Source organism: Plectropomus leopardus, chromosome 8 (assembly GCF_026936395.1).
Source record: "Plectropomus leopardus strain MGB_pleo_1.0 chromosome 8, ASM2693639v1, whole genome shotgun sequence".
Lineage (NCBI taxonomy): Eukaryota > Metazoa > Chordata > Actinopteri > Perciformes > Serranidae > Plectropomus > Plectropomus leopardus.
The window spans coordinates 18309970-18320505 of NC_142183.1; the positions used below are offsets into that span (position 1 = coordinate 18309970).

General features: G+C 36.6%; 1 long non-coding RNA gene across 4 annotated transcripts in view; it reads right to left on the bottom strand.

Annotated features, from left to right (window-relative positions):
• LOC148188888 (uncharacterized) overlaps nt 1-9340 on the bottom strand; it is an 82829-nt gene extending 73489 nt beyond the window's left edge. For all 4 annotated transcript variants that reach the window (XR_015777259.1, XR_015777261.1, XR_015777260.1 and 1 more), the window contains exon 1: nt 9151-9340. This is a non-coding gene — a long non-coding RNA (uncharacterized LOC148188888). The remainder of the gene's footprint in view (nt 1-9150) is intronic.
• Nucleotides 9341-10536: the final 1196 nt, after the last annotated feature.

The window sequence follows — 10536 nt, forward strand, 5'->3', positions numbered from 1 at the left end:
TGATATAATGTAATTTGGTTGGTAATGTAATAAAAAAACTGCGGCTTACGACACTTAATCTCTGAAATTCTCTGATCAGGATGTGATATGTATTCCTTGTGCGTATTTTGCTCAGTGTGAGTAGAGACTGTAATATGCCCACAGACTGCAGTGGATGATAAAAATAATCATATCAGATTTTCATTTCAAGTGATTTAAATGCCACAGTGATGTGGGTTGCATGAACTTCTTGGGAAAAACAAATATTTTTGTAATAACTTAGCATTGTTTATAGAAATACATTAACCTGATGTGGATGTTTGGCCTTATATGCAACAAAGCAAATTTTAAATTTAATAATATATTTAATAATTTCATTTATTTATCATCAATAGGGTGGGGGAGTAATGGAATACAAGTAACAGAGTTACATATTCAAAATACAAAAAATGAGTAAGAGTTTTACATTTACGGTTTAAATTGGTGCTTGAATGCTGTTTTTAAAAACAGATAAATTGAGGGTATTACTTTATTTTTTAATTTGCTCTAACACCGTGTCCTAACTGGATGCGATGCAAGGGAGCATCTGTTTGACAGCATTGTTTTCTAGTGACATGTTCAACACCGCCATGCCTTTTTAAGCTGAACTTTTACCGAGCGTTGTGTTTCTATTTATTCCTGTTGCTCGGTTTGAAAGCCACACAATGGAGGAGGAACGGTCGACCTGTGAAGTTAAAATGAGGAGTTACCCACACAATAACAACTCATTTCACTACGAAAACCTAAGTCACCTAAATAGTACCTTATTTATGGAGGGGGCTGAAAGTTTCTGGTTAATAACTATCACTAACAAAACTTGCAGTTGGCTATATTGTATATCACTTCCAATAAAAATTGCAATATAAAACTTATTTTATCTTCAAAAAAACAAACAAACATAGAAAGATAGTAAGTACTCTCCTAATCTTTTAAGTGGCTGCATCTCCAATTATCTCTACTTAGCACACAGCTGATAAGAAGCCTATGTGGTTTGTTTACATGACGTAACAGAAGTGCATATTTAACAAATTCAGTGTGGACAGAAAGCAGCGCTTGCTTGCTGTTAGGACACAGTGTTAAAATCATCTGAGGCATGCATTTCCTGTAAACAGATTTTAAAAAGTGGAAGGACATGCACAACCAGGACACTATCACACACAAACACAAGTTTTTGACATGGAAATTTAAGACGTAGATAAATGAGTTCAGCAAGAACATTATGTAGTATTTAAAAAATAATCCAAAGTATTTAGAATATGTTACTAAATTTGGGTCATCTAATGGAATATGGAAAAAAATACATTTTAGGACATTTATTTAGTAATCTGTGGTGGTATACATGTTGATACACTGATCGTGACTCATTATCATACCATATGTCAATTTTACAATTTGCCTCAAAATGTTGACTTATAGGCAGCATTGTATTGCTGTAGGCTCTAAACAATCTGGATAATTAGAGCTGCATGCTGAGGTTTGGTATTCACAGTGATGGAAGAGATCTTATGAACGGATTAGAACAAGTGAGCTCTACTTTTCATTGCCTGTGATTTAGCATTTCTCATTATATTTGACAGCATGCTGTCACAAGCAAAAATTGCACTGACTTTTCTTTATGGAAGAAGCAATATCTATGCAAAAAGAGGTTTTATCAAGTGTTACTGTGGTTGCTATAGTGCACCACCCTTTAATCTTCTGTAGTTAAAAGAAGTGAAAAGAATAAAAAAGCCCGTCTAATATCTTTCATGAAAAAATAAGAAAAAAAAAAATGATCAAAACCCCGTAGCAAAACCCACACTTAGTGCAGGGCAGCTTTGGTGTGTCTCTTTTAACACTGTTGTGAATAATAACATTTCTTTGTTGGGGATTATAGGTCCTTGCTACAGGGTGTTCCAAATAATTTTGCTTGTGACAGCCTGAAATGGCTTTCAGTTTGTCAAATAACTGCAGAGTTGCTGTCTAAGTCATGCAGTGAACATTCGAAGATCACTTTCCTCAACACTGCGAGGCGGCTGCGTTAAGAGAGCCCCAACACAAACTAGCTTTTCATTTCTGTTATCATACTCCAACAGTATGGGGATCTCACTGGAGATTTGTGTGGTACAAGTTGTATTCTAGATGATATGCAGTAATCAGGCCCTTTGAGTCTCCTTCTGTCTCTCTCCCTCTCTCTCCAGTCTGTCTCTCCCTCTTTCCCCTGCCCTCACTAAAGCTGGTGAGCACTCAAGTTTTGCAGTGTTTTAGCATTACATCATTCCACATGGCACGCTATTAAGCTTTTGGGAACTGGGAAGACAGCCCAAGCCTTCAGATTTGTCATAGCATTGAGCTCCATTGTTGCACTGAACAGATGAATCGCATGCTGACCAAGCCGGCACTAAGCTAGGGGAAATAATTAATGCACAGTCCTCTTTTTTTCTCTATTACAGCGCACGGACAAGCGGTGACACTGCGACTAGTTGTCAGATTTTGTCCCTTTTGTGTCAACACCGGGGACACATATTTATTCTGCAAGGGGCATGGCCTCCATCCATCTACGCCTCCATCTGCCCATATGATATTCCATCCAGGTACGATGTCATGGCGACGCTTAGTTATGCAGTGGAATTTATTGTCTGCACTGCGGCAGATTACCATTGCTTAACATGCCACACAGGAGACTTAAAGAGGCAGCACCTTTCACAGTGTTGCATCCTGCTGGCAACTATGTTGGAAAGCCTGAGGCATGCTGGGAAGCCTGGTCTTTATGCATGGTTTCCTATGCTGTGAAGGACATAGGGCTTACAGTACAGTGCAAGAGAAGTGAAGGGAGAGATTGAGTATATCAAAAGTGTAATATTCAACCTGATAATATATTCAAATTAATATTTCATTTATTATCTTTTGCTTATATTTTTAGTGCTTTTGTTTTATTACTTTTCAAAGCCTATTTGATGCTACATTGCATACATTTACAGAATACCTTCAGCCTTCCTCGCCATAGAGCTGGGTGATATGGCCGATAAATAATATGGCAATATTTTAAGGCTATATCACTATACACAATATATTAGGGGTGGGATTCACAAGAAGCCCCATGATACAACATTATCAAGATAACTGAGTCACAATATAATATTATTGTGATTTTAAATGTTTCACAATACAGTGAGATAATATATACTATGATAAATTGTGATTTATTACCTATTTTCAGCTGTAAATTCTGTCCTCAAAGAAAAACTCTCAACATCATCTAATAAGAAAGTTTTCAGTCTGTTTCATCTAATTTCAATCAAATTTATTACACCAAAAGGTATCTAGTGGACTGAAAAAAAGACAACTTTTTTTTTATAATTTTCGAAGGCAATCAAAAGTTTAATTATATTTGGAATATTTAATATTTATACATAAAAAAATTAAAACTTGACATCTGTGTATCAACACAATATTACCATGTGAAATATCATAATGCTGTATTGATTTTCCTCATCCCATACAATATATATATTCTCCTTTAAACAACGAGGCTTAAACAAAAAACTACTACATAAAGTATTACATTAGTTACATAAAGTACTGTTATAACAAAGTTAAATAAGATACTTTATATTGAAGGTAAATAAAGTACTGTTATAGTGAAGTTGAAAAAAATTGTGTTATGAGACAGTCAAAGTAAGTTATAATTAAGTTAAATTTAGTATTGTTATAATAAAAATAAATTACAGCAGAATCACTGGTGCTTTAATTCTGAAGCATTGGACTTGTCTCGGGCTGGAGGTGTTGATTTTTTCGGCGTGAACTTTGGTGTTAACTGGCTGTTAAAAGAAAGTTAAAATTGTTTCAATGGCGCCATTAAATGTAAAGATTTATTCACTGTGAGCAGGAGTCAAACTAACAGCTCTCCAGTTTGTATATTTTTAAATATCTGCAAGTTGCTTTGGTGCTCCATGGTCACAAAATGCGACTAAATGTTCACTGTTTGGAGCCCTGCAGACGCAAAAGCACACGCCTCGTCTCACACACTATCGCCCAAGAGAGAGTAGTCTGACATTAATGTTTGTGCCAGTGAAAAAAAAAAAAAAACATTTTACAATTTATACTTGTGTTCGCGATGCTCATGTTATACATCCCGAATGGAACAAGTCTCTGCTTTGATGATGACTATTATTAAGTATAATCAATACATCGCCGACCCCTACTTTGCCATTTTAATGACAATTTGGAATTTGTGTTGACTATTGAATATAGAATTCTACTTTTTTTTTAATTAAATTGTGCAATGTTTTGTTGTGCAATTCCTATTTGTTTTGTTTTTCTTTTTTTTTAATTGTATCTATTGCATATTTGTGCATAGACCTTTGTCTGTGTTTTATGTTGTACACTATGGACCTTTCTCTGTGTCCTTAATAAAGTAATTATACTATATTATTTATTATTATACATTGAGATTGTAGTCATCAAATGCCAGCTAGCATGCAGACCCCCCTGTACAAGTTTTTCTCCTGGGTACTTTCACTTGCTAAAATGTGATTAACTTAGGGGCAGTCAGGGGAAACATTAAGTTATGTAATGATCTGGTGTACAAGCCCACTATTTAAAAGGTCAATATCTTGTGTTAAATTCACCCGAAACAGCCCTCATATCTGGCATCTTGATACATTTTAGTATTCCATCCAACTCCATCCAATAACAAAATACAGATTCAACCTAAATAATTTATCACCACTGCACGTCAAACAGGGGAATCAGGCATGAGCCTCAGGATGAATTTGAAGGGAAAGTTCTTTACCAAGCTAAAGGCTATGTAACAAAAGACTTAGGCTACTCTGAGTACAAGAGATTTTCCTGCAAAAAAAAATGTGTAGTAAGATGAGAATTAATCTTTTGAAGTTGTTATCTGCATGCATATGCTATGAGATTCAGATACCAGGCTATAGGAGGATAAGAAAGGTTCAGCTTTTGTCCACCGTGGGCAATCCTCCTGGCAATATGGCTGCCATGTGGGTTTTGCCTGTGCGATGCTGATTGCCTGGGGTTAAGCAAGAAACAAAATGTTCTAAAAATTGATTAAATCAACCCTGGTGTGCCTCTGTTCAGATCCCATCTGTAGGTAGTCACAGACGATTGCCTACAGCTGAAACACTGTAGCAGGAGTGTTCAGTTTCTCAATATCACGCCATTGTACTTGCACATTTATTATTGCTTTAGAACTTTCATTTCCTCGTCGTGTTCACAAAGCTGTCATTTCATCACTTTGCATGTCTAGTGTTATGACTATCGTCGTCAGTGATTTAAAACAGGTTTGACCTAACTGTCTTTCTCTATGGGATTTTGAAATGAGGACATATTAGTGTAAGATACATATGAAGGATTTAAAAGTGATTTCAAGATTAAAGTAATCCATTACGTTTTTACATAAATGAATTTCTTTTTTGTTAGTCTAATCACTAGTGTCTGGCAGGACTTTCCTGGGGGAAATCCCTTTGCTGCACAGGATGCAACATACCATACGGTTTTTTACTTCTCTTTTTTTCGAATTTTCTTTTTCTTAACTGTAAACGGGGCGGGGGGTCAGGTAACATAAAAACAGTTTTGGCCTCTCTGGCTAAAGACAGAAAACAACACAAGCTTTTACACTTAATAAAACACTCATTATCAAAGCAGAGTCTCTGTGAGGAGGTGCACAAGAACACAGCATGCTGGTACCACACATGATGCCAAAAAAAAAGCCAATAAACTGCAGTACAGTTTATGTCAAAGATGACTAGGCACGTATGTTCATTCAAAGCCAGGCAATCAACAGATCAGTCAGTGCACCGGTGAGTCAGCAGCTGTCTCACCATATATTACATAACATTCATTTATATAAGTTATAATCAGAGTGAACGCAGATAACATTAGCTTTACAAAAGGTTCTTTGTATTCAACTGCATTACTTCTCAGATCATGTTTGTTAGAAAGTTCAAGCTGTGAATTATGTTGCTTTTTTTTGTTTCCTTGACACGAGATTTAACATTATTGTTTGCCATTTTAAAACTATTTTTTGATTTGACTCAATTTGCTCTTCTTTCTGATTTAGTGGAGGCTCTATCTGTTTGCCTTATAGGGATAGTTCACCCCAAAAACAAAAATGCATTTTTCCTCTTACTCCAGATCTATTTATCAGTCCAGATTGTTTTAGTGAGTTGCTGATTGTTGGATACCGGCTGTAGAGATGTGTGCCTGTCTTTTGGTGCTCACGGAGCCAAAAAACACATACACACAGTTTGTTTGTTGTTGTTCATGTATATTTTGGCACTTTCAGACCTAAAAGCTGAGTGCTATTTTGTACCATTATACTTCTGAGAGAAGGCAGACATCTCTGCGGACAATATCTTGTAAACTCAAACTTGCACCACAACAACCTAGATTGATAAAAAGCACTACAGGTAAGAGGAAAACTATATTTTTTTTATTTGGGGGTGAATGTCCTGTTTAAAGCAGTCCAGCACATTCCAGAGGAAACTGTACCTGAATACAGACAAAAGAAACAAGTCGAAAGCAACATATGAATTAACGAATAACTACTGACTTAATCAGTATCCCATATTAGTTTGACAATAATATGTTGTGGATATAGTGTGGTAAATATTTACATGTTACAATTGTGTATTCTTCTCTATATCCTTACTTCATGGCGGCTGAGAGCTCAACACTGCATCTTGAGAAAACACAAATGAGGAAACAGAATCGCTAATTTGACAATGCATGTACGCAGCTTTAAGAGACAAACTGCAAATACAGAAAGAAGAAAGTATAGACTCATTTGTTTTGAGTGTCCTGCACCATATGGTGCCCAGCCCACATGGGCTTACAAGCCGCTGGACAGCAACAACACCTAGGAATATAGAAATGCCTGCAAGTCATACACAACAACAATTTACAATCAGTGTTGTGCAAGTTACTTGAAAAGTTTGATCAATTACTTATTAGACATTTCTCATTGAAATGTACTACTTATTATGCAACAACAATAAATGACTTGTTACTTTACTGTTGTTACTCAGAATAGCTCTGTCAAAGCTGCCTTTAAACAACTCCAAAGGCTCAGCACCCACACATCACGTCTTCTGTATTAAACACTTGTGGAAATATAAAACAATGCATAATGGTTCAACAAGCAGCCGGCCTACAAGTGAGGAGGTATTTACAGAACATAAACAGATACTTTAACAGCACTCTAGAAATCCCATTCTTACAACAAAGCTGCAAGGTTCAAACAACTTCCAGCAACGAACAAAACCCAGGTGACTCTTAAATGTAGGCTTACCAGCGGCAAACATTTCCAAGTGAGCTGAGGAGACACAACATGTAGCTTAATTAAGGTAACCACGGGGTCACCGAAAGTCACATCTCACCTCCTTTGGTTGCAGCTAGCTGCTTCTCCAAACCTTGATCCCCTGTGCCAACTCAAAACATCCCAGGCTAATCTCTCGACTAAAACAATAGTACAAAATCACTGCAACACGATGTGATGTGTTGCTGCTGCTCAACTGATTATGTTTCAGACTCAGAATTAAACATTTGGTCCAAAGTGGTGCAACACATTCATTTACGGGAGTAACTAGAGGTGTAAATCACAAGTTCCATCACGATTTGATATGATATTCTTTGGACAATGATGAGATATTTGTTGATACTACAAAGTATGCAACAATAAAATTTTGATTCAATTCAATTCAGGGGGCTGCAGATGCTATGAGACAGTGTCAGTAAATATCTTCCGTGCCTCTTTCTTGGCTCTGTACTATTATCTCCCTGGCCATAGGCTGCTTGCAAGTCAAGTCAATTTTATTTATAAAGTCCATAATGACAAAACACGGTTTGCCTCAGAGGGCTTTACAGCATACGACATCTCTCTGCCCTTAGACACTCACATCACCTAAAGAAAAACTCCCAAAAAGAACCCCTGAAACAGGGGAGAAAAAAAATGGAGGAAACCTCAGGAAGAGCAGCAGAGGATGATGAGAGATCCCTCTTCCAGAACGGACATGCCATGGGAATTTTCAAAATAAAGGCTTATCTTAAAGTTAAAGATACGAATTGCTTATTTCACTTTGTATCAATAATATTGGATTGATACAAAGTGAAATAAGCAATATGTATCAATAATATTGGATTGTTGATCATTTCATCAATATACTGATCCAGACCAATGTATTATTACACCTCTAAGAGTTACCTTTTCAGAACAGATTTATAGCCATAGTGAGCATTTAAATCAAATAACATGTTTTCTACAAAAGCAGAAAAAAACTCACATTAAACATATACAACACTAATCATATTTTCACACCTGTATGAGAACAACTCTGTATTATTCTCCACACAATTCTCTTGTTTACTGTTTACATACAGGTTGAAAACCTGGTGATTTAAGATGGTAGCTTAGCCTAAAAAACCCTGTTACCTGCTCATTTATGCTGGCTGTGTCATTTAAATAACCTAGCTTTCAATCATTCCTGTCGGATTTATTATTCTCTAATCAAGAATCAAGAAAACTTTATAGTCTATCACATAGTGACAGGAAATCACCTTTGGTTAAAGGCTCAAGAAGTTAACATTGACATCCATGAGACGCGCTTTAAAAAAATACTAAAAGTTCAATACATTATTAAAAGCATGAGTGCAAAGCAGGTTAAAAAGTAGTGTTTATCTGGTCTTAGCCATACTTCCTACAGACTGACAGATGTATCTCTACTAGCCTGGCTCACTGCCAGTCTGCTAACAACAACTTTTACACAGTCTTAAAAACATGACACGGTTTACAGACCACAGTTTAAGTTTTAAAATAACACTCAGCTAACGTTACAGAGGTTGGTCCACATTTAAAATACCGACTCTGAACGACAATTTAAGCTAACCGTTAAAACGTTACGCAGCCTGTGAACTGCGAGTGCTAATCGTCATTTATGCTAAATGCTAGCGCTAACCGGTTATGCTGATCGCTAGCCGGTCAAATCGTAAGTCCTCCGAGCACATACACATATCCCAGCACTACATGACAACTCAAATTCACAATACTATTTGGGAACAACGCACGATTTTACTGTTTACAGACGTTTATAATGTATTTCACCGCCATAACCGACGCTTCTGTGGTGCTCTTACCTGTGCAAACACAGTCTGCAGAGCTCATCATCTTATCTTCATGCAATCTTTCCGCAATCGTTATTGACGGTGAACAAGGATCAATTCAAGCGCACATGTGCACTGACTGATGGCACCGAGATAGTGAAACTATCTGCCGACACTGCATTTCTTCAGCAAAGACTTCGAAACCAAAGCCCCAAAGCCTGGATCCACGTTTACTTCCGGTCAGTTGACATTACAACCGGAAATAGAATTATTTTTAAAATTAATTTATTTTTCTTTTTATGTTGTCAAATTTGAAACGGTCTCTGGTGCTGTCACAGTCACAAAGGATAAAGCAATTTGATGCAGAAATGGGAGGATGCATTTAACACGTGTGTGTTTTCTAAGCCAGTCTTAACCCTTACTGTGTTCATTATAAATGCATTGCTCCTGACATGCTGTTGTGGTAACCCTTTAACACACTTAGCTTACTACAGGTTACAAAGGCAAGTCGACCTTTAAACAAATAAAACCAGATCAGTGGACTCGAGTCACAAATTTGATGATTTCAGACTTGAATTGACAAAATAAAAACAGACTTGCAAATCAACTTGGACTAAAGCATCTGTGACTTAATTTGGACTTGAGACTTTCGACTGAAAATATTTGATATCTTCCCCCAAGCACAAAGATTTTAAGTATTTTTATTAATCAAAAAGTGTCAATCTGATAGCATTCAGCCACGCTGCAGGAGAGAACGATCCCAAAATTGGTTTTCTTCCCATTCAAAAATTCTGGTCAAAAAACAATGCAGTATACAAAACAAGTCGAAAATTACAGGCAGAGGCATAACAACTTCCAACTTTGTTCAACATTTGAAGTTGCATAAAGAGCAGTAAGTTGAGGCCAATATTACCATAATGGCTAATGTTTAGCTGTCATTACCTCAACAGCTAATGGTACATTGGTATTAGCAAGTACATTTTAAAAAAACAAAACAAAACAAATACAAGCTTTTTTAGGACACAAAACTCAAAGTTTAGGATTAAGGACTTGGGACTGTTAGTCTTGAGTTAGGACTTGACTCGGGACTTGCTGTCTTGACTTAAGATTTGAGTGCAAAGACTTGAGACTTACTTGTGGCTTGCGAAAACAATAACTTGGTCCCACTTCTGATTTAAACTGATTAGCACACTAGCAATTGATTTCAGATGTCTGAACCTAAAAGTAAACATATATATATCAGTTTTTGTGTGCCCCGGAAACTTCCATAGCATTGTATTGGACTTTTTTTTTTTTTTTTTTTTTTTGTATTTGCAGTAGGCTTATTTTTTTTAGTTTTACTATATTTCCACAATATTCTTTCCCTGCATCCTTCAGACCTCCAGCGTGGCCACACAAACCTGACCCAGTGCCTGCAGA